The 24,701-nt window shown below is 43.4% G+C and overlaps 1 protein-coding gene across 1 annotated transcript in view; it reads left to right on the top strand.

The window, feature by feature from the left end:
• LOC311081536 (NACHT, LRR and PYD domains-containing protein 3-like) overlaps positions 1-24,701 on the top strand; it is a 102,832-nt gene that overhangs the window by 37,845 nt on the left and 40,286 nt on the right. The gene's annotated exons all lie outside the window — the stretch shown is intronic.

Raw genomic sequence — 24,701 nt, 5'->3', positions numbered from 1 at the left:
ATCCTTTCTTTTTAAAATTTGTTTCTAAGGCATTCCAACAAGGTATCCTGTAGACACATTTATACTTTCTTTTTAAAATAGATTTAAAATAGAACTGCAATATGTTCATACATAACCAGAGGAGCTGCCATCCTTCAAACATGGAAAGAGGGTGATCAAACTCCCCAGAACATCTCCATACATTTTTTGATTTGGGTACCTAAGAAACATAATCAAATATATTATTTCAGTACCCAACAACCACCAAGTTTAACATAAAATACATTTAACTGTTATAAAATACAATACTGTACCAGGTGTGCTTAGTGATGCTGTCAAACAACACTTGAATCGGTAATGCACGGATGTGAAACTTGTCCTTCTTCTTAAAGCCGATATGATTCAAATATGTCATGTTTCTCCAACTGAGTCTTCAGAACATCAATGATAGGCATATACTTAAACTCTGAAACTTTCTTTTGCATCAATGAGGTTTATAGTTTGAAGCCAGTGGTACGTGTCATCTACTGACCATTTATCAACCATGGTTATCTGGGGATAAAAGAAAACAGAGCATAAATAACACCTAAACATTTATGGCTTTAGAACATTTGAATGCTACATTTAACCATGTGCTATCATCACTTTAATCCAGCGCATGCGTCACAGTCAACATAGACGAACACTGCAACTGTGCACAGTTTTAATGCAGACCGGCCGGAAGTTTTGAACTGTAGCAGTGTCCACTTTCCTGCTGAGTTTAGCTCCAACCCTGATAAAACACACCTGAACAAGCTAATCAAGATCTTCGTCTGTTCTGGGTTGGAGCTAAAAACTGCACGAAAGTAGAGCTCGCGGGCCAAAGTTAAGAACTTCTACACCTGTTAACATAGGCCTGGGAAAAATACTCGCCGCAAACTGAGTATGTGTGAAACTGCGACACACATTCACATCCCACACACCTCCGTCTTCCACCCGGTTCACTTTTATTTGAATCGGCGCCGTTTATTTGAACAACAAGCGCGCGCTTCATTGAAATTAAAATTCACGCTTCTGACTCGAAGCTCGTCTCCTTATAACACAGCTATCTTATTGTAGTTGACAATTTAATTAACATTAACAAGGAAATAAAGGGAGACTGTATCTTAATTAATTTAAAAACCAGAGCAAAATCAATTTAACAGGGCTTTCTGAACCGACGGCTGACGAAGTTTGTCATAACAGCAGTGCTTTTACTGAGGTAAATTTAGCTTCTAGTATCAGTGTTTAACACAAGGGCTACTCTAACCAATATACATATTAACTGCAATACTAAATATTTCAGTAAAATCATTTAAAAAATGTAAAAGCTTAAAGGTGCCTTGTGTAATGTCCGCCAAAAAATCAATTCATACTCCACATTCCATACCAGATGGGGGCAGTATACCTCCAGAAAATGAGTTGGTCTACTAAAACTTCTAAAATTATGAAGTATTCTTAGCTGCACAAATACAAGTGAAACTAGGGACAACATCTATTTAGAGTGATACGTATGCTTCCCGCCTGATGCTAATTTAGCAGCATATATCAAGTTTGATTTTCATTAGCAATACCGGTCTCATTACACCTTGCAATGTTTTCCGTTACGTTTTGTGCGTCCATTTGGGGTTCATTATCATCCAAGACATTTCAAGCTTCTTAGCTAATGTTACATTTTAGCATCAGCTTGGTAGAGACGGGCTCTGGTAGATAACAGGTGAAAACCGGATCGGATCTGTGGGTAGAGCTAACTATCAAACGCTAACAGCTACGGTTAGCCATCGCTAACATTAGCACGTTTATCGAACAGCCTTCGATACATTTCTATGTTATAACTTCCCGAAAAACTACACAAACATATAAAACAAACTTCTAGCGAAATACTAACAGCATCTTACTTACCAATCCAAAAGAAATGTTGCAAGTTCGGAGTCGAACCTCATTTCTTTCATGTCCATTAGTTGTCTCCAGCGATGGAAAGCAGTGCCAATGTTTACTCTGGTTCTGTTCCTTTTTTTATCAGATTTTATTTGCGATTCCGAGCGCGGTTTTTTCCTGCAGCGGGTGGTTGGTGGTGGTGGTAGGGGTCTCTTGCCAAGGGCTTCAGCCATTCTTCCGCTCTCTTCCCTGAACTGAAAGGTAGTAGTGGGCTGTACTTTCCACACGATTGACATCAGGTTCAAGTACGCCCACAAGCCGTGCGAGTTATTCGTGTATTGCAGTTTGGCTGGTGGTTATGTTGCCCGCATACCGCCTCCCATGGCCAAAAATGGTATTATGACACCTGTCGGGCTGTGGCTAGTAATTTAGCATTCTAATTCAGGTTGATATCTCTGCAGCACTATAACTTGTCATTTTTTTAATGACATCATCACCCTTATTTCTTCTCATTCTTTTGATGCGTGTAGCTCATTTTTTGGATATTTTTACCTCAATTCTTACACATGGCACCTTTAACTTACCTGAGTGTATGAACGGGCAGAAATGGCGGACTCCTCAGTTTGAAAAATTAACTGTCACTTGTCTCAAGGTGCATCTTCGCCAATCCACCAATAGGAATCCAAGGATGATGCAACGCATATATGCCACCAGGGGACATTTTTACGATTATTTGTTTTTAATGTTTCCTTCGATAGATTAAAACCATCACAATATGGTATAACAAAATAAAGAAAACACCTGGTTAGTTTTTCTTCACAAAATGATTTGTCAAAAAGGCAAACTATAATGTATTAGGAAATATATGTTTCATGCTAATGTAGTACAGCTCAAATCATACAGTACATTGACTAGATATTAATATTTGTTGACACTTGTTTTTGACTACAACAGTCATTCTCATGGGTCTTGACTTAATAGCTTTGTGAATGTGTTGTGTAGGCCTATAATCATTGTATAATCTTTAGATTACACTTCAGTCATAATTATAGACCCATTTTAATAAAAAAAGGTTCTTTGCTATGCAAGGGTTCTACATAGAACCATTTTTTTTGGTAAAAGGTTCTATTGGCCGAGTACTGAACCCCAGGGTTCTATATAGAACCTCGAGGAACCATTTTTTTTAAGAGTGTAGCCTTAAAGGGGGGGTGAAATGCTCATTTTCACTCAATCTCCTGTTAATCTTGAGTACCTATAGAGTAGTATTGCATCCTTCATATCTCCAAAAAGTCTTTAGTTTTATTATATTTATAAAAGAAAGATAGGCTGTACCGAGTCTTTCCGGAAAAAACCGAGCGTCTGGAGGCGGGCCGTGTGGGCGGTGTGCTAAAGCTGTGCTAACCGAGCTAACAATACACAGAGACATTTGAAGCAGTTTTACTCACTGCCTGCGACCGCAAACCTTTATCATTGTGACTGCTCGATCCTTAAGCATTAGACGATCTGCAAATCCGTCGATCTGGGCTTTGTTTATATAACAAACATCGTCGAAATGCAGGGAACAAACAGTCTTGCACAAAAACAAACAGTCTCTGAAAAAACAAACTCCATCCACTGGTCCCTTAACGCTGGGTTCTTTAGGAATCTGTGCAGGGTTGTCTTGCCCTGGCAACCAAAAACCCACTTCTTTGGTGACATTGACCTCCCAAAAGCTGAGCAGAGCGATTTGATGAGGTACTGCTTTCGCTCTCTTCTCTCTCTGTCTGGTCTACGAGTGCGCGCGCGCCCGCGGAGAAGTGCCCTTAGGACCCATATAAGGAAATTCCGCCCCATCTGACGTGACACAGACCCATACTCGAAAAAAACATTCCGAAACTTGTGACAAACCGGAAGGACAATTTTTGGCACAGAAATACTCCTTCAAACGTACAATTTAATTTTTTAAACTTTGTCCATGTTTAGCATGGGAATCCAACTCTTTAACATTGTAAAAAACTCAGTATGCATGAAATAGCATTTCACCCCCCCTTTAACCCTCTGAGGTCTGAGCTGTTTTCTGGGCCCTGGAGGTGTTCTGACATGCTGGTTATTTCTGTTACTTGTGACATTTTCATGGCTAAAGTCTAATTACACTGTATTCAGCACAAACTCTGCTACGATAATATATCAGCAGCATGTATGTAAAAGTTTGTAGTTTTGAGATAATGACATTTATGCGTGGTTTGTGAAAATACAAAAAAAAATCTCACTGAAATAAGGCCATGAAACCCATACTGATTATTTCTTCACAAGACTTTTGAAAATTGTATCACGTAGCCTAGAATATTTGCTCTAAAACTATGTGAAAATCACCCCGACTGCTCATTCAGATAAGACAATATATTGATTTAAAAATTTTACGACGTGTTTTGTGTGAAAAAGCTTTATGCGGAGGTCATTAATATGTAAGCTTTTCACACCTGAGAAAGACAAAGACCCTCCCCTAACGGCCCTATTAGGAGCTATCAGGCCCTGTCATTCTGGGCAACCTTGCACAATACTGTAAATGAGGAGATTTAAAAAAAGAATGGCTTTTAAATTGTTTGGATTTATTTACAACACAACATAGTCCAAAGATACACACAACAAATGCCAAAAAAGCACTTATTGAAAACAATGATCCAAAGACAGAGACCTTTGTGCCATTCCTAAAAACATTGTACCTTTCATTTCCAAGGTGTTTGATTTTCACTTTACCATGTTCATGTTCACTGAAGTCCTCAGTGGCATCTGGGCCCTGAAAAAAAAAAAGTGAACATACTGATATCAAGAGAAAGGCCTGCACGATTTTGGGAATAAATTTTAGATTTTTCTGGTTAAAATTGCTTTTTAAAATTCACAGAATACACACACACACACACACACACACACACACACACGTTTCCAACAATATATAATATAATGAACACCAGGTTTGTTGTGCCTTGTAGGCATAAGCTATGCGCAGTGCTGGATAAAATAACAATAACCTTATAGCAGTATAAATCTTCCAAAAGATTTCAGTAACAACTAAGCTAGAGAAAAATATATTGATTATCATGTTGCTTGAAATGTTTCCATTCGTTATGATGATATGAAATGAGATAATAGTAAAAACATGAAGCCGTTTGCTTTTCAAACGCGATTGCGCTGCAAAATATGATACATTCAAACGCGATCGCGCTGCAAAATATGATACATTCAAACGCGATCGCGCTGCAAAATATGATACATTCAAACGATCAAATATAAAACATTATGGTTACCATATACATATCTACGTTTGAGCAGATATCCACAAACACAGTAACAGTAAACACGGGTCTAAATATTATAATATTCACCCTATATCTAGCAACAGTTCAACTGCAATGTGAAATTTATACAACAATAGCAAACTAATATGTAAGAATTTCTTACCTTACATCTTTCTTGTCTTCAAATCACGTTCTTCTTCTTCTGATGTAAATCCAATGTAAGCTCAGGCACGTCTAAAAGCAGAGACTTGTGAAGTGTTTTGGTGTTTTGTTTTTGAGGTAGGCCTAATGAGCGCGATCGCGTTCCATGTGGAGATTTGCATGTGAATATCTTTTGCGCGAGTGGGCGTGGTAAATTAAAAAATAATGAGCAAGCGTTTGAGAAGCTGGACATCTTGTTGGTTTTATACAAATTACTTAAACAGATAATTTTTGTTTTCAGTTTGAATCCGATCATTTAAAAGTACACACTTAAATGTTTATAAAGGTATATGGCTCATAAATGTGTGACAAGTATTCGCTGAGTTTTGTTTCAGTTTATAGACGTGCTCAAGAAAAAAAAGTTCACCGCGACGGAGAGGCAGAATGCACACCCTGTTTATTTTCTTTATTTTACAAAAGCACAATGTTTTGATTTGATTGTAAGTGGACACATACAAAAGTAGAAATATCACAGATTCTTTTTTTATATTTCTTTTTCTGTATGACCATAAATGACGGAGTAATTTAAGTTTATAGTGCTACAATGTGGAGAAAATCCAGCAAAACGCGCCCGCGCGTTTGCCGACCTCAGATGGTTAAATACCCAGACAAGAACAAAAGGGTTATACCAATATTGTTTAGAATTGTTTGGGTCAATCCATGTACCCCAGGGGGTAGCACCTGGTGTCGGGAGATATAACAGGATTCTCCTAAGTTCTCAATCTTTCTCATTAAACCAATGACTGCAATGAAATTAAGACCATTTTACCAATCGCACTGATACACTTAAAGTCCCTGTAAAGGCAATTCTAAAAAATAATTCTAAACACATTATAAATGTTAGAAATGTATTGCTAAAACATATTACAAAGACTGTGAACTGTGAAGTACTGAATTGTGGATTTAGACCGTTAAACAGTTTTTCATCATTGCTGTGTCCTGGATTTTTTGGGCGGGGCTAAGACGGGGGCTCGATGACGCACTGGAGCCCCTGAGCTCCTGGACACGCCCCTACTTGATGACGCACTGGAGCCACTGAGTCTGCCCCCTCCTCTATCAGTTCGCCGCTCAATCGCGAGTTACAGTCAGTATTATTTACTACAGCCTACAGTTTGCTAGCTAGCTATGCCTTCGTCACGGAAATGCGTATTACCTGGATGCGATCACTTACAAAACAGATCGGTGTCCTTATTTAAATTTACGAACAACGATCATATCAACAAGAGGTGGATTAATTTTGTGAAGAGCCACCTTGATGGAGAGAGCTGAGGATCACCACCAACACCCGCCTCTGTAGTGATCATTTTACACAGGATAGTTTTATAAACTTTCATCGGAGACAACTGGAATTCACTGATTTTGTGAATTGGTAAGTTTCGTCTGGGCATGAAGAAACATAGAGCTGAGTATCATCGGCATAACAGTGAAAGCTAATGCCATGCTTCCTAATGATATCTCCTAATGGTAGCATGTACAGAGTGAACATCAACGGTCCTAGTACTGAGCTTTGTGGTACGCCATACTGAACTTGTGATCGATGAGACATCTCTTCATTTATTGCTACAAACTGATAACGGTCAGATAAGTATGATTTAAACCATGCTAATGCAATTCCACTAATGCCAACATAGTTTTCTAGTCTATTTAAAAGAATGTTGTGGTCAATGGTATCAAATTCAGCACTAAGATCGAGTAACACTAATAGAGAGATACAACCACGATCGGATGATAAGAGCAAATCATTTGTGACTCTAATGAGAGCTGTCTCAGTACTACGGTACGGTCTAAATCCTGACTGAAAATCCTTGCAGATATCATTTCTTTCTAGAAAGGAACACAGTTGTGAAGATACTGCCTTTTCTAATATCTTTGACAGAAAAGGTAGATTCGAGATCGCCCTGTAATTGACTAATTCTGTAGGATCAAGTTGCGTTTTTTTAACAAGCGGTTTAATCATAGCCAGCTTAAAGGTTTTTGGTACGTATCCTAGAGACAAAGACGAATTAATGATATTAAGAAGAGGATCTATGACCTCTGGAAGCATCTCTTTCAGTAGCTTAGTCGGTATAGGGTCTAACATACATGTTGTCGGTTTAGATTACTTAATGAGTTTAGCGAATTCTTCCTCTCCTATAGCAATAAATGAATCGAATTTTTCCTCAGGGAGACTACAATGCACTGCCTGATGCGATACTGTAGTAGACGGTTGCATAGTTATAATTTTGTTCCTGATATTATCAATCTTATAAGTGAAGAAGTTCATAAAGTCATTACTGCTGTGTTGCTTGGAAATTTCCATAGACAGTAAAAAAAGTGGTCAATTAGAAGCTCTCACTTCCTGATGGCTGACCGTACTACGCAGACTCAAACTGAGCTTGACGACGTAGATGTGACGTGAGCAACCTGTCTGTCTTCTAGTAGCTGTGCCGAGAGAAATCTGTTCCGAAACTTGCAGAGAGACGGAGAGTGTGAGTAGGAGGTGTCCAGCTATGAGCTAGGAGCAGGAGAAACTTTTGCTAAGTATTCTGATTAATTATTTTGTCATTTTCACTCCATGTCCCTCCATGTTTGCCTCCATGTTTTTTTTTTTTACCTGAAAGAGGTAATTTCTCTACTGCGCGACAGAGAGTCGCGTGGTTATGATGCAATCATTAGCCTATTTTTACAGAAACTGCTTCTATGGGGCCATAACGTAAGATACAAGGTAATGGAGCCTTTTATACATTTTCGTGTTTCTTTAGAAATAAATAATGGACAAATGGAGTCTTTAAACGCCTCAGATGTAAAGTTATTCGCTGTCAAAGTGACGCCAAAATGAATGGGAATCAATGGCATGCTAACAGCAGGTGGGGGTCCGCTAATCAATGGCGGCGCCCGGGGAAGCTTCACTTTTTTTCTGAAACATTGGCCCCCTGGAAATTTCTAGGCTTGAAGCTTTTTTTTTCCGTTAGTTTAGCCACTGTTTCAAATAAATATCTAGGGTTTTGTTTATTTTCTTCTAATAGGGTTGAAAAATAAGCAGATCTAGCAGCTTTTAAAGCCTCTATGTATGCAATCGAGCTCTCTTTCCATGAAATGCGAAATACCTCTAGTTTTGTTTTCTTCCAGCAGCACTCCATTTTTCTGGCTGCTCTCTTATGGTGCGTTGACACTGGACGCAAATAGCGCGTCATGCGCGAGTGATTTCAATGTTAAGTCAATGCAAAGACGCGTTACGCGCGTAAAAAATTCCTGCGGTGCAAATGAGGCGTAGAGCGCGGCGCGGTAGACGCGAATACGCGTCTGCCGCCCGAGTTGAAAAATCTGAACTTCTGCGTCAATTCGCGCCGCGTTAACCAATCAGGAGCCTGCTTGCTGCTGTCACGTGGTGAAGTGACAGTTTATAATGTTATTTTATGTTTGGCCTCAATAAATTATTTTGTAATATGACTAAAATGCACAACAAAGCAAATCTTTCACATAAAAACTCGATTTCAATATATGAGAGATACTCATTTTGTATTGAATGCTATTTATTCCATATCTATTCTAGATTATATGAAACATTATTAATTTAATGTAAAGACAACAAACACAATTTAGTGTATAAAAACAAAACAAAAATCACAGGACAGGTTTCACTTTTGGAGGCTTGCTCCATTTATTATCAAAACAAAAATAAATGACAGATTAGATGGGTGCGGGCGAGGGTGAACCTCGCGCCGGGCTGTAGAGCGCAGGCTCGTCAGGCAGCGACCACTCGAGGCCGAGGCCTATACGGCCTACGCTGTCCTCGTCAGCGTCCTCACCGTTAGGTCCACCAAACCTAGCTCCTGGAGCAAATTGTGAAACTCTTGAAACCCTCCGGAGGGTCTGGTGGACCCGAGTACAGCGACGATGTCCCCTACGCAGCTGTTTCTGCTCTCCAGAGCATATACGAGCGGTGACTCTCTCGATTAATGCTAATGCTAATGCTAATGCTCGATAAACATCTAAAAAAGATGGCCGCCAACGGGTTTCGAAACTTTCGCCTCCGGATTTCGCCTCTGACGCGTGTGACGCATGTAAATTTCGCTTCAAACTTTTGTTTTTACACGCGTCAATTTCACTCTTGACGCGCAAATTAACACAAAGTGGTCAAGCGTATAACTAGACGCGGCAGGCGCGAATTTAACGCGCTATTCGCATCCGGTGTGAACGCACAGTTAAGGGCCCGAGTGTGCTCGTTGTACCACGGCGTTGGACTATTTTCTTTAATCTTCTTTAAGCGCAACGGAGCAACTGTGTCTAAAGTGCTGGAAAAGAGAGAGTTAAAAGTTTCTGTTGCAATATCTAGTTCTTCTAAGCTATCCGGGATGCTGAGATGATAAAACTGATTTGGAAGATTATTGATAAAGCAATCTTTGGTGGCAGAAGTGATAGGTCTAACATATTTAGAACACGGAGTCGGCTTTGATGCCTTGGCTAAATGTAATTTACACGAGACTAGATAATGATCTGAGATGTCATCGCTCTGCTGCAGAATTTCAACGGCATCAACATTTATTCCGTGTGATAATATTAGATCTAGAGTATGATTACGACAATGAGTAGGTCCTGACACGTGTTGTCTAACTCCAATAGAGTTTACAATGTCTTTAAATGCCAATCCCAATGCATCTTTTTCATTATCTATCTGTATATTAAAATCACCAACTATTAGTACTTTATCTGCAGCCAATACTAACTCTGATAGAAAATCAGCAAATTCTTTGATAAAATCTTTATGGTGCCCTGGTGGCCTGTATACAGTAGCCAGCACAAATCTCAGGCGTGATTTGTCATTTACACTATATATTTTTACATTAAACACCAACACTTCAAAAGAATTATATTTAAAACTAGATTTCTTAGTGATTTTGAAAATATTACTATAAATTACAGCAACACCCTCCCCCTTTGCCTTTCAGACGAGGTTCATGTTTATAACAGTAATCTTGCGGGGTGGACTCATTTAAAGTAATGTAATCGTAATCGTTCGGTTTTGAAAGTATTAAAAAGTCTTCTGGTATTATAAAATGAGTGTCTCCCAGTCATGACACCTGTCTGGTCAGGGGAAATAACAGCAGGCAACGCTTGCTGAAGGCGAAGGGCAAGAACCTTAGATAGAATTCCACATTTAACAATGAAATTGGCCTGTAGCTACCAGACGCGCTGGAAGCTGTTTCATGCGAGGGGGGCTGAGGGCTGGGTTGGAAAATATGTGACGTCATTATGTTGTGGCTGACGACAAGACATGAAATTTCTCTGTACTGTATATGTTGTAGCCATTAAAGAAAACTTTTTTAGTTTCATATTTATGTTTAAATATTATAGGCTAATGTTATTTTTTAATTTAATCAATGTTGATTATGAAAGTGAGCATATGCAGCATGAGAAAGATAATGATACATCATGAGATGCGCAATATGTCTGGAGACATGGAGTGGGTAAGACATGATTTTCACCACTTCATTGAGTTTTGTTTTGTAGACTATTTTTACGATTTTCGTTTTGTATAAATTGTATCTTAATTTTGATCAATGTTTTATCAACCAATTGCCTGGATTTAATACATAAGAAGCAAATATATAGCAGACAATATAATAAGACGCCGGCACGATCACTTGCATTGCACGTGAACTGGAGGGCGCCGAAACTCAGCTTGTGCCTCACAGATTTGAGAAATATAGGCTATCTATTATAAAAAGCTTGAAATGTCTACTTTTAAACGAAACTATTCAAAACAAAAAAGAAATAGTCTACTCTCTGATTATGTAATCCATATGAAATGTGCATTTCACATGCATTTCTCTCTGGCGTTCATGGCGAGTCCACATTGTCAACTTCATCTTTGCAGCGACACAGAAAACACCATTTTATTAATAAACAATTAAATGTCTCCTTGCTATTTTTGACACATTCATACTTTTGCCGGTTCTTTGCGGCAAGCTTTATGCGTGCGGTCGTGCACTTGAGTGCAGCTATATTATGTAGCCTACACGCTCATTATCCTGTATATAGCCTAAGTAATAAAATTAATATAAAGGGGCGATTTGTCCATCCGGAGGCAGCCCTTATTTCACATAGGCTATTTTCGAACCAGCAGGCCATTCTGGGTTGAGCGAGCGACCCTGAGCGGAATGAGCGAGGGACCGGAATATTCAGAAATGCGCTCGATCTCCGCTCACGAGCTCTGATCGGAACAAAGCATGACAAATTCAAACTTTATTTCATTTTCTACGTAGCTTGAACACTCACTACATTAGGCATAAGAGAGTTAGTTAACGCTGTCCATTTATTTATTTTTATTTCACGTTTTTAAAATACAATATTATGTTAGTCCACAGCCCCCCACCAGGGGGTGCTGATGCTATGATGAGGGGGCTGCAGTCCCCGCAGCACCCCCCTTCCCGCGCTACTGGTAGCTACTGTAAGGCAGTGGATCTTTATCTTTCTTAAGTAACAATTAAATGGATGCCTCAGACATGGTTGTTGGGAGCCGGCCTGAAAGAAAGGCGTCATTATATACTCTTTTTAGAATTGGGGCTAAAACGGAGGAGAAAGTCTTATAAAATACGATGGTAAAGGCATCAGGGCCAGGAGATTTGCCATTGAATTGAAATTAATTGTCTCTTATATTTCTGTGCTAGACACAGGCCTGCCCAAATCATTTGTGGAGCCATCGTTAACACAGGGGAATTTTAGTTGATCAAAAGTGTTTGGGCCATTCCAAAACTTTGAGTTACATTCTGAGGAATAAGGATTAGAATAGTATTTTGAAAGAAATCGAATTAATTTCCTCCGGGTCGGAAACTATGATCTCTAAAATTAAATCTTCTAACGGTGACAGTCTAGATGCACAGACAGGTCGAGATTGAAATGCAAGTGATTTGCCAGCTTTTTTCACTAAAAAATAAAATAAAATACTGTCTAGCACTCAACAATTTTTTTTTTTAACTTTGTGAGTTAGAAGTGAGTTATACTCTGAATTAAATTGGAGGTCTAGATTAGAACGTTGGTCAGATATTTCTGCCATCGATCAACTCGGGCGCGCCGATGATCCTGATGTTGTTCCGTCTGCTCCGGCCCTCTAGATCCGCAGTCTTGGCTTTAAGCTTTGCGTTGCTCTCCATTAAGGCTGCGAGGGAGGTTTCTAGACGTTCAACATGCTCATCTAGCGACTCCGCATGGATGGTACTCCAGCGTGGTAAGTCGCTGTCCATGATCAGATACTGTGGCTTGCACAGTCAAGTTATATTTCTAATGTTGAAATTGCAGCCTTGAACTCAGCTGCCAAGGCCACTCTATGCTCTTCCAACAGCTCTGTTAGTGTCGCCATGTTCACTTCGTTTGGTGTAACGGGCGCCTCGGCTTTCATGTTTGCTTGGATGTTTTTGCTGTTTTACTTGCCATTTTAGATGGGTACATATGATATAACAGCATATATTATATGCTATTCCTGTTAAGACAGTATTTTAGAGTAAAGCAGTGGTGGAGCCAGGATTTTTTCATGAGGTGGCTGGGCAGAGGCCAGAAACCAGTCTGGGGTGACACAGAAATCTTAATTTTTTTCAACATAAAAATGAGTTTGAGTACAATGTACTGTTTTAGTGCCTACAACACAACTGAATACAGTTCATTTGTACTGAATTGTAATTGAGATAGTAGTCAATAAGATCATGGAATACTGAGGGAATTTGACTCTCACCTCCAGTCATATTAATAAAGGAACTCACACTATAGCTAAAGTTCAACTCGTTCCTGACTCATAGTGGGACTTACTGAGAAATACTGTACATGACGCGGTGGTTAAGAATTTCGGAAAAAGAAAACGTCAAGATCCAGACTGGCACAAATCAACCATTGACACAATCCAACCTGTGTTAGAGGAAAAGAGGGAAGCACTAGTTCGTTTGAAGTCAAGACCCACTCGTCAAGCTCAGAAAAACTACCGCGCAGCCAGATCAACTGCCCAGCCAACTGTCCGGAAGTGTGTTCAGGTATACTGGAATTTTCTCTGCTCTAGAATAGAAACCACAAGAGACTCTGGAAATCTCAAGGAAATGTTTGTAGCCATCAAGACTGCAACAGGACCCACATCTCAAAACTGTGGTGTGGTAAAGAAGAAAGATGGATCTACTATAGATGACCAGACGGAGAAGCTTAAAAGATGGATAGAGCGCTACAGCGAGCTATGTGGAACAGAGGGAAACGCTTGACGTCAGACTCTCTTAAACCTTCCTCAATCTCAAATCCATAATCACCTTGATGATGAACCTGACATTGCCAAGGTGTTATCCACCATTGAAAGTATGAGTAAAGGAAAGGCACCAGGTGCAGATGAAATACCAAATGAACTGCTACAAGCGGGTCTAATCCCGTTAGCCAGTCATCTTCACCAACTCATTCTGAAATGCTGGCATGCCAAACAAGTACCACAAGAATTCAAAGATGCAACGGTCACCACTCTTTATAAGAACAAAGGCGATCGTGGTGACTGTAACAATTATCGTGGTATTTCATTGCTGTCTGTGTCTGGCAAAGTACTTGCTCGTATCCTACTGAAACGTTTGTAGGAAATCGCTGAAGATGCATATCCAGAATCGCAGTGCGGGTTCCGACCACAGCGATCAACCACTGATATGATCTTTGCTGTCCGACAACTACGAGAGAAGTTACGAGAGAAGTCACGAGAGCAGCGGCAACCGCTTTACATTGCTTTTGTTGACCTAATAAAAGCTTTTGACTACGTGGACAGAAAATCTCTTTTCCTGGTCCTTGAGAAAACTGGCTGTCCACCTACTCTTTTCTTACTGTAACTTCATGATGGTATGCTGGGGAGGGGGAAGTTTGACAGTGAGCTGTCTGGTACGCTTCCCATCAAACTAGGTGTAAAACAAGGCTGTGTATTAGCGCCTACACTGTTTGGTATTTACTTCTATGTGTTCAAAAGAGCATATGAAGACCTGTCTCCCTATTGTTGTCACAATGCAGGTTGAAGCAGGGGAGGACGCAGGATCTACTTGCAGCAGCTTTTATATAAACAAACTCTAACACTCATAAACTGGATCACAAGAACAGAAGAACCGAACAAAACAACCAAACATAATGCAACAACGACAGACAAGGAATAGACTGAAACACAGGGCTTAAATACACAGAACAGATCAGAACAGGGAAACGAGACACATCTGGGACAAATTAACTCATAATGACTAATTAACAGGACAACAGGTTACAGGGCTTAACTCTCTTTTTAATGATAGGCCTCACGCATCTGTCAGAGGTAGCATGTAGAGAGAAAAAAAGAGAAGGAGCCAAAATGGAGACCACAGGCCAGAAGTGCCATGGAGCTGGATAAATTACCCATCTTTACTAAAAACTTTGTCAAGCAGACAAAGACCCACCCAAGACTCAAGTCTAGATAAAAGACTAGGGTGGTTAATGGTATCAAAAGCTGCCGAAAGATCTAAGAGAACAAGAACCACAGTATCTCCGGAATCAGTGGAGGGATAAATATGATTTAACACTCTCAGGAGGGTGGACTCAGTGCTGTGAGCAGTCCTAAAACCAGATTGAAAAACCTCATAGATATAATTAATTGACAAAAAGTGTTGGAGTAGATCCAGCACAATTTTCTCCAATAGCTTAGAAGTGAAAGGTAAGACAGAGGTAGGCCGAATTTTTTTTAAAACAGAAGGATCTAGTGAACACGCCTTGAGTAGAGGAGTGACTCAGTGCTGTGAGTAGACCTAAATTAGGGCAGTTAAATTAGGGCAGACACTAAGTCTTAAGTTAGGGATTTTGTTAATACAAAAATCTTTGGAAGCCTTCACATAGAGCATCTGAAGCAACAGACAATGTGTTAACAGATGGATTTACAACAGACTGAATGACTGAAAACAGAACCTTTGGGTTAGAGTGATTTGAGTCAATTAACCCTCTGGAGTCTGAGCTGTTTTCTGGGTCCTGGAGGTGTTCTGACATGCTCTGACATTTGTGCTTTTTTCAGTTATTTATAAACATGTTAATGGCAAAGGTTGTAAATTCACTCTATATAGCACAAACAGGGCTACCAAAATATGTGATCACCATGCATGTATATTTTTGAATTTTTAAGAGAATAATGTTTATGCGTGGTTATTGGAAAAAATAAAAATGAAAGTTGCTGAAATAAGACCACAAAACTCATAATAAATATGTGTCAATAAGACTTTTTACTAATGGATGGTCGTCGCTTCGAGTTCTGGCTTCAAAATGATGTGAAAATCATCCTGCCTTATCGTTCACATAACACAATACATTGATTTACACTTTGCAAAACAGTTTTTTTGTCAGAAGAGGTTTATGCGTGGGAGTGGTAATGGCCTATCAATATTAATGAGATTCAGACCAGGGGTGTGACAGACACCCCCCCCCACTGGCTAATGGGCCATCAAGTGAAGGAGCCTGAAAGAAGTAGAGGAGATTCAAAGTTTTTGTTTTTCAATCTGTTTTATTGTAATTCCTCTATGTGGAGCACTTTCTGAAAAAAATTGTTTGAATAGACTCATGGGCGAATGTGAGTCTACAGGGCTCAGTTGCGGTCCAGTTTCCCGTGCAGGACGGAATCGCACAGTCTGTGGAACCATGTCAACATCAGTCTCTGTTTTCCATGCCAGAGTGGACTGCCTGTTGCTTGCCTGCTGGTTAGCCTTGGCTCTCTTCGGGACAGGTGCTTGGACAAGTTCATTGCCACATCTGTAAAAAACAAAACAAAACACACTGTGAGCATACTGATAACACAATCAAAGACACTGTATTATTATCATTATCGATCACTAATGGCCATGGATAAAAAAAGACAACAGTTTTTGTAATATCACACAAGAATATGTACTTTTATATTATGATGATGTAAACAATTATATTTCATCTGTAAATATTACGTCTGTGGACTTACTCGGGAAGATTCTCCATCACACTGAGAACTGAACTGTGTGCCCCTTTGCGAGGTGCTGGAGAAGGAGAGCTGCAGCCACATTCCTAAAAAACAACAACAACAAAAAAAAACTGTTAGCATACATTATCCAAAGTAAACTGATGGGCAATTAATTGTTATGGACGCACAATCTATGTATATATCTGTTGATGGTCCATAGAACAGAGAAATATCGCCGCGAGTATCTGTTGATGAGCCATTTAGACCGCACGCATTTAGTGACGCACGCAATGAACGGATCGTTCGCGAACGACACATCACTACATTTCAAACATTTACACCTGTATTCACAAACACCTGTGCATAAGGCAGTATTGAAGCATGATAAGCAGTGTTATAAGCTAGTCAAAACTGAGTGAAATATATTTAATATACAAATATGTTTAGAGAGTAATAGCCTATCACATTGAAAAAGTTTACACTTGAGCATATACACGAATTTTAGGGATATTGTAAGGCAATCTTTCCTGTAAGATGCCAAAAGCTAGCCAAAACTAAGCAGATATAGTCTGAAAATTCATATGAGTTCTATATTATCAGAAAAATAATTATATAACAGTAAAACTTACCGATCGGCGGGATCAATTCGCTCTTGAAAATGCTGCCGTTTGTCGTCCGAGTTACAATCTTCCTCTGAGGAAAAGGTGCATTCTTCCTCGCTGTCCAGAATCATCTGAAGGGCGTCTTTACCGGAGTAACGTGCCATCCTCGAAGCGCGATGAACTATCAGTAAGTCTGATGAAGAAACTGTGTTTTTATGGCATTGATCGGGAGGAGCCGGGTGCGAAGATCACCTAAACTATTTACCATGTGAATAGCGCCGGGGGCGGGGCGGCCTCAGCTCATTATAGAGATAATGAAGGAAGAAGGAAAAACGGTACCTCTCCTTGCTTTCAAACGGATTACATGAGTTGAAAACATTTGTTTTTTATATAAATTACTTCATCTAAAAGAAGAGATTTCAAGCTTCATAAAGACATATCTCACGTGTCTGTGTGAGAAGTATTCACTGAGTTATGGTTCATTTTTGGACGCGTTTCAGAATGGACTTCACTGGCAGAGAGAAGGCAGAACTCGCTTCGTGTTTATTTTTCTTTATTTGGCGAAAAGCACAACACTTTGTTTTTATTGTGAGTATACACAAAAATAATACACATTTAACATAATAGATTGATGTATGAAACTCCTATGGAAAATCAAAGTCAACAGAGTATTTATGAGTTTCTTTTACACTGATAAAAAAAAAGCGAGCTGGTATCGCCGGCGATACCGCCGACCTCAGGGGGTTAAGTTAGAAAAATAAGCAGCTTTCACAGACTTGGCAGCATTCTGGTATGATGATGAGTCTTTGAACATTTGGAATGAGACAAGTAGCCTGTCCCTTTTCCATTTGCGTTCTGAGTTTCTACAAATTAGTCTTTGGTGACGAGTGTCAGAGTTTTGCCACAGTTCAGATTTTGGTTTGCACTTGTGAGGCTTAAGGGGAGCAGTCACATTTGCTACCTTAAGACAGGGAGAATTTTAAAGGCTAAGATGTTGATCTGCATCCAGGTCAGATAATGGTTGATCCAAGTGCAAGTGTGAGTATAGTTCAGCAAAGCACAAATCGAAGGTGGTACAATGTAACAGGTGCAATAGTGAGTTGAGAGAGCTCTGGAAGAGACAGTGAGAATAAAATAGACTTATGATCGGAGAGCAGAAAACCTGAGAACACAATATCAGTGACATCGAGCCTGTAAGATAGTACAAGATCCAACGTGTGGCCCTGAATATGAGTAGAGTCTTTGATCCACTGTGATAGATCAAAAGCATCTATTAGACTAAGAAACTCCCGCGACAAGCAAAAATATTCAAGCAAAATATTAATATTAATATTCAAAATATTCAAGCAAACATGAATATTAAAATCGCCCACCAGTAGGAAGCGATCATAATTTGTGGCAATACTGACGATAAGTTCAGTAAATTACTGTATAAAATCCTTAGTAGAATGTGGAGGGCCTAAATAGAAAGGACCATTCCAGTCTAGGTGGAGAAGCTGATCTTCAAAGCTGGAGAAGTCCATTACAGGGACAAACCGGGAGCGTGAGGAGAGAGAGTTCTCTTACGAGAGTACTCTCGTGTTGCGTAACTTACGCTACGGGAAAAGCTCCTTTTCTCGAGAATACTGAAGCAAAAAAATTATCCTTAATTTTTCAACATGTAAAATGCATTTGCTGCAGCAGGCAAACATAGGTGAGACAGCTCGCGTGCCCCTTGGCTGCTCTGCAGCAACTGCTGCAACCTATCAGTGCGTCTAGCATGACTCCAGCGCCAATAGGAAGCCTTCCCTGCGCTACGTCATGACCCGCCAGAATGGGTGTGGCCAAGGGCCTATAAATACCCATCGCCCAGGTTGCACTATGATTTTCGTCTCCTTCAGCGAGTGACTTCACTTCGCTGGATCTCTGAGAGAAGAAGCTGCATCGTTGAAAGGCACTATCAGCGGGACGAGCTCGAGTTCTGAGGACACCGGCTGGATGTTCGCCGCCTTCACTCGCCATACCTGCTACGCTATCCGGCGCTTATATCCTTTACTGCTCCGTGTGTGTTCGCCGCTGCGACACACACGTTTCTCTCTCTAAAAGAGCCAGGCATTTCTAAATGCCTCCTACGTTCTGCAGTTCGTGAGCGACGGGGACCGCCACGTGATGTGCGCTTCCTGCCTGGGGAAGGAACACGCAGACCACGCGCTCGCCGATGGCGGCTGCCAGGAATGCGAGTCATTGCCTCTCTCGACCCTGCGGGCTCGACAGGCTTTGTTCGCCATCAAGTCTGCTTCTCCCATGCCTTCTGTTGGGCCGAGCCGTAAGAAGCGCCGCCAGAACCTTCGATGAAGGAGAAATCCCCGCGAGCCTCTTTCTCTGAGTCCCCCGTCTCCTTCCTTGACGGCCAGCGCCCTGCGGCGGTCTAGGGGATGGAGGGGGATGTCGTGGAGGACGACATCTGCTCTCTCCTCGCGTCCGGGAGCGAGGCATGGTCGGGTTCCATCCCTGACCCCCCCCCCCGTCGACTCAGGAGTCCAGCGTGAGGGCTTCCGTTGACGCTGAGCTTCTCCGCCTCCTCACGAAGGCCGTCGAGGACCTCGGCCTTGACTGGACTACGCCCGAGGAGGCCGCGCCCAACAGGTTGGATGGCTGTTTTCTGCCAGGACGCTGCTCTGCACCTGTTTCGAGGCCCGCTCCCTTCCTCCCCGAGCTGCACGATGAGCTCTCCAGGTCATGGGGAGCTCCGTACTCAGCCAGGCTGAGGTCCTCTGTCTCTTTTACGCTCTCCGTGGTCGACGCCGTGAAAGACGGGATATCTCTCTGTTCCTCCGGTGGAGGAAGCCATAGCGACGCACTTGTGTCCGCCCTCTGCGGGATTGCGGGCCAAGTCGATTCTACCTACTAAAGCCTGCCGGACCACTTCAGCTTTGATCGGCCGCGCCTACGCTGACGCCGGTCAAGCTGCATCTGCACTGCACGCCATGGCTGTTCTGCAGATTCATCAGGCCAACCTCCTCCGTTCACTGGACGAGGCTGGACCAATGAAGGAGTGTGTGACGGACTTAAGGAGCGCAACGGACTTAGTTCTCAGAGCTACTAAAGCCGCCGCCCAGGCCATTGGCCGCAACATGGCCTCCCTCACGTCACAGAGCGTCACCTGTGGCTAACACTGTCCGACATATCTGAGTCCGACCGTGCCACCTTTCTAGACGCTCCCGTTTCTCCAGCCGGTCTCTTTGGTCCCTCGGTGAAGGGCTTCGCGGAGCGATTCTCAGAGGTGCAGAAAACGTCTCAAGCTATGAGACACTTTTTGCCGCGGCGTTCCAGTTCCGCGGCAAGGCCGCGCTAAGAAGCAGCCGCCTGCTCGAAGAACAGCGCCCCCACTGCCTCCTCCACCCACCCTGCAACAACGCCAGGCCCGGGATGTACGTTAGCGCTCGTGTTCACCGCAGACCGCCTCCTGCCAAGGGACCCAGGCTTGTGCCTAGCTTCGAGCCTCCTAAGTCTTCCTAGCCCCCCTAGGAAAGTGCCGATGGTTAAGTCCGGCTGCGGCCGGAACGCCATCGAAATCAGCGCGACCCGCTCTCTCAGTTCCCTCAACAGAGGCGATTCGAAGAGTGTATTCAGCAGCCAACGAGTCAGTTCCTCAACTCGCTCGCCTGCACACAAACGCCGTTTTTACGGCGACCCACATAAATCTCAAAAAGAGCATTATGTCTGGTCATATTCCAGCTCAGGCCGAACACAAACACTACCCTCTCTGTGTGTCACACTCATCCAGGGTCGAAAACAATAAAGCTGGCTCAGGCCGCTCGACCACTAAGTGTAGGAAAAGTGCCCACTACCCAGTGATCACCCCTAAACACAAGTACTACCCACGCAGTGTCTCACACCACCACAGGGTCCATACCAGTCAAACCGGCTCATGCCGTTCATGTTTTAAGTGTAGGAAATGTGCCCGCTGTACAGCGCTCACCCCTGCCCATGAAAACGACTGTATCTGCGCTACGCACACTCATAACGTCTCAGTGTATGAACCCAGCTCGAGCTTGCAGTGTTTTAAGTGCAGATCACGTGTTTGCCTCTCAGCGCACACACTTTGTGAAAAGCACTCTGTGCCTCACGCTGCGCGCCCACACAGCTGTGTCTGTAATACAACATCTCCCCGTTTCTACGGCCGGGGTGCCAGTTACAGAGCCACCACACGAAGTGCCGTCTGCCCCATTCAAAACGAACATGGTGAACGAAGTATGTCATCATGGCTGGGTCTCCAGGTCCCCGAATACGTGCAACCGGATCCCAGGGGTCTCAAATTGGGTGCTAAAGACAGTGAAACAGGGTTACTCGCTACAATTCGCTCGCAGACCGCCGTGCTTCACAGCCCGGGTCAAAACCTCGGTGAATCAGGAAGTAGCACACCTACTTCGCACCGAGATAGCTAATTTGCTGAGAAAAGGGGCGGTGGAAAACGTCCCCTTGGCCGAGAGCGAGTCAGGGTTTTACAGCCGTTACTTCTTAGTACCAAAGAAGGACGGCGGGCTCCGCCCTATACTAGATCTCAGACATTTGAACAAAGCGCTGATGATACGCTCGTTCAAAATGATCACAACCAGACAAATCCTCACTCGAATTCGACCGGGGGACTGGTTTATATCAGTGGATCTGAAAGACGCCTATTTTCAGATCCAAATAGCAGCCCGTCACAGGCCATTCTTGAGATTCGCCTTCGAGGGCCGGGCTTATCAGTACACCGTCCTTCCATTCGGCCTGTCTTTAGCACCTCGTACATTTACGAAGTACATGGACGCGGCGCTCGCTCCCCTCAGACGACGGGGCGTTTGAGTCCTGAACTATCTGGACGACTGGCTAATTTTAGCTCAGTCGAAGGAGGAACTGGTGTTACACAAGACATTACTGCTGGCCCATCTGGATCAGCTGGGTCTCAGAGTCAACTGGGCCAAGAGTATTCTATCCCCCAGCCAGGAAATATCCTTTCTGGGGATAGAGTTGGACTCCAGGTCTATGGTGGCGCGCCTGACGCAAGAACGCGTGGCAACGATCCAGCGCCTTGCAGCGACATTCACTGTAGGGAAGGATGATGGGTCTCATGGCCTCAGCCTCGACGGTGCTGCGACTGGGTCTGCTACACATGCGCCCCTTTCAGCTGTGGCTGAGACGGCGTGTAGCAGTGCGAGCGTGGACATCAGGTTTGCTTCGTCTCACGGTGAATCAAACATGCGCAGCAGCTCTGAAACCGTGGATGGGAACCGGCTGGTACCAGGCTGGCGTGAACGTGGGCGCCGCCTCACAAATCAAAGTAGTCTCGACAGATGCTTCCAACACGGGTTGGGGCGCCCTTTACGAAGGGAGACCTTCCATGGGCTTGTGGTCAGACGCGGAGAAGCGTCTACACATAAACTGTCTAGAGATGAAAGCGGTCAAAAACGCTCTTCAGTTTTTCCTCCCCGTGTTAAGGAACCACCATGTTCTGGTCAGAACAGACAACACGTCAGTGGTGTCCTATATAAATCACCAGGGCGGCCTCAAGTCCCGGAACCTTCTTGCAATAGCAAGACGCCTCCTTATATGGGGCCAGCACAACTTGCGCTCGCTGAAAGCTGCTCATGTGCCGGGTGTCCTGAACGTGGCCCAGATATGTCATCCAGGGCCAAGCTTTCCCCAGGGGAGTGGTCTCTGCATCCCATGTCGGTGCAAAATATCTGGGACATTTTCGGCAGAACAGAGGTAGACCTGTTCGCGTCGCAAACCAACGCTCACTGCCCGATGTTCTTTTCAAAAGAAAGAGACGCGCTGGCCCAAAACTGGCCCAGTCGCCCTCTCTATGCGTTTCCCCCGGCCGCCTTGTTACCACAGGTAATCAAGCGAGTCAGGGAGAGCAAATGGTCAATACTCCTGGTAGCCCCGCTATGGGAGAATCAAGTTTGGTTCCCAGAACTGATGGAACTGGGGAACACAGCTCCATTGCCGATTCCGCTGAGGAAGGACCTGTTGTCCCAGGCCCAGGGCGCAGTTTGGCACCCGTACCCCGAGCTGTGGGCCCTACATGTGTGGGCGATCAACTATCATCATTTCACCTCCCGGAGGGAGTGCTGAACACAATCACACAGGCTAGAGCTCCGTCTACTAGACGGCTCTATGCGTCCAAATGGTCAGTGTTCGCTGAATGGTGCTCAGCTCATGACTTAAACCCGCTAGATTGTGAGGTAACGGTGGTGCTTTCTTACCTGCAAGAGCTGTGGGATGGCAGGAGAACCGCATCCACGCTCAAGGTGTATGTGGCGGCTATAGCGGCTTTTACAAAGCCTGTGAATGGCCAGTCGCTGGGAAAGAATGACCTCATAATCCGTTTCCTCAGGGGGGCTAGGAGGCTGAACCCTCCTCGGCCACCCTCGGTTCCAGCTTGGGACCTTTCCACGATCCTAGAGGCCATGAAAGATGGACCATTCTAACCATTACACGCGGTGGAGCTAAAGTACCTGTCCTTCAAAACTGCTTTTCTGCTGGCTCTAGCCTCAGTAAAACGGGTGGGTGACCTACACGCGCTCTCAGTGAGCGCTACATGCCTGGAATTTGGGCCTAATGACTCTAAGGTCATCCTCAAACCAAGGCATGGTTACGTCCCGAAGGTGCTTGCGACTCCATTTAGAGCACAAGTTTTTTCCCTTTCGGCCCTCCCTGCGTCCGACAGTGAGGCTGGGCTTAACCTCCTTTGCCCAGTGAGGGCTTTAAGGATTTATGTGCAGCGCTCTGCTGCCTATAGGCAAACGGAGCAGCTTTTCGTTTTGTTCGGTGGCCACGTCAGAGGGCTAGCCATCTCGAAACAGACCCTGTCCAGATGGATAGTAGACGCTATCGCGTCAGCTATGCGTCCAAGGGCCTGGATTGCCCCTTGGGGGTTAGAGCCCACTCGACTAGAAGCATGGCCTTGTCGTGGGCATGGACAAGTGGGGTCTCACTTCATGACATCTGTATGGCAGCAGGCTGGGCCTCACTGTCTACATTTATAAGGTTTTATAACCTAGAAGTGCCTGCCTTACAGGCCAGGCTGTTCTCAGTCTGATTATGCCATATTACCATTATCTACCCAACTCGGTTTGATTAGACTGTTGATATGCTGCAACGTCCTGTGGGCTTATGCAGTTTCAAGGTTGATGTACTGCCTTAACTGTATATATGTGTGCGCACCTATCTCACAATACCGAGTCACCCCTCCCCGTTCTGCCGCTTTCGCGTTTATTCCACTTTACATGAGCCCCGGGTATACTGCCTTGGGACATTAGTGTTGGAATTTCGCACGCATGGGGTTCCCGTAGCGTAAGCTAAACTTACGCAACACGAGAGTACTCTCGTAAGAGAACGACTCTCGGTTACAAATGTAACCTCGGTTCTCTCTAGAGAGGGAACGAGTGTTGCGTACGCTGCCGTGCTTGTGCTCATTATGGTTTTGCTTCCAGTCGACTGAAATCATAGTGCAACCTGGGCGATGGAAATATATAGGCTTAGGCCACACCCATTCTGGCGGGTCATGACGTAGCGCGGGGAAGGCTTCCCATTGGCGCTGGAGTCATGCCAGACGCACTGATAGGTTGCAGCAGTTGCTGCAGAGCAGCCAATGGGCGCGCGAGCTGTCTCGCCTAGGTCTGCCTGCTGCAGCAAATGCGTTTTACATGTTGAAAACTTAAGGATAATTTTTTTGCTTCAGTATTCTCGAGAAAAGGAGCTTTTCCCGTAGCGTAAGCTATACTTACGCAACACTCGTTACCTCTCTAGAGAGAACCGAGGTTACGTTAGTAACTGAGTGTCGTTATTTAAAATAGTTAT

Source organism: Abramis brama (genome assembly GCF_963993115.1).
Source record: "Abramis brama genome assembly, chromosome: 4".
NCBI lineage: Eukaryota > Metazoa > Chordata > Actinopteri > Cypriniformes > Leuciscidae > Abramis > Abramis brama.
This window is presented reverse-complemented; position numbering and strand designations above follow the sequence as displayed.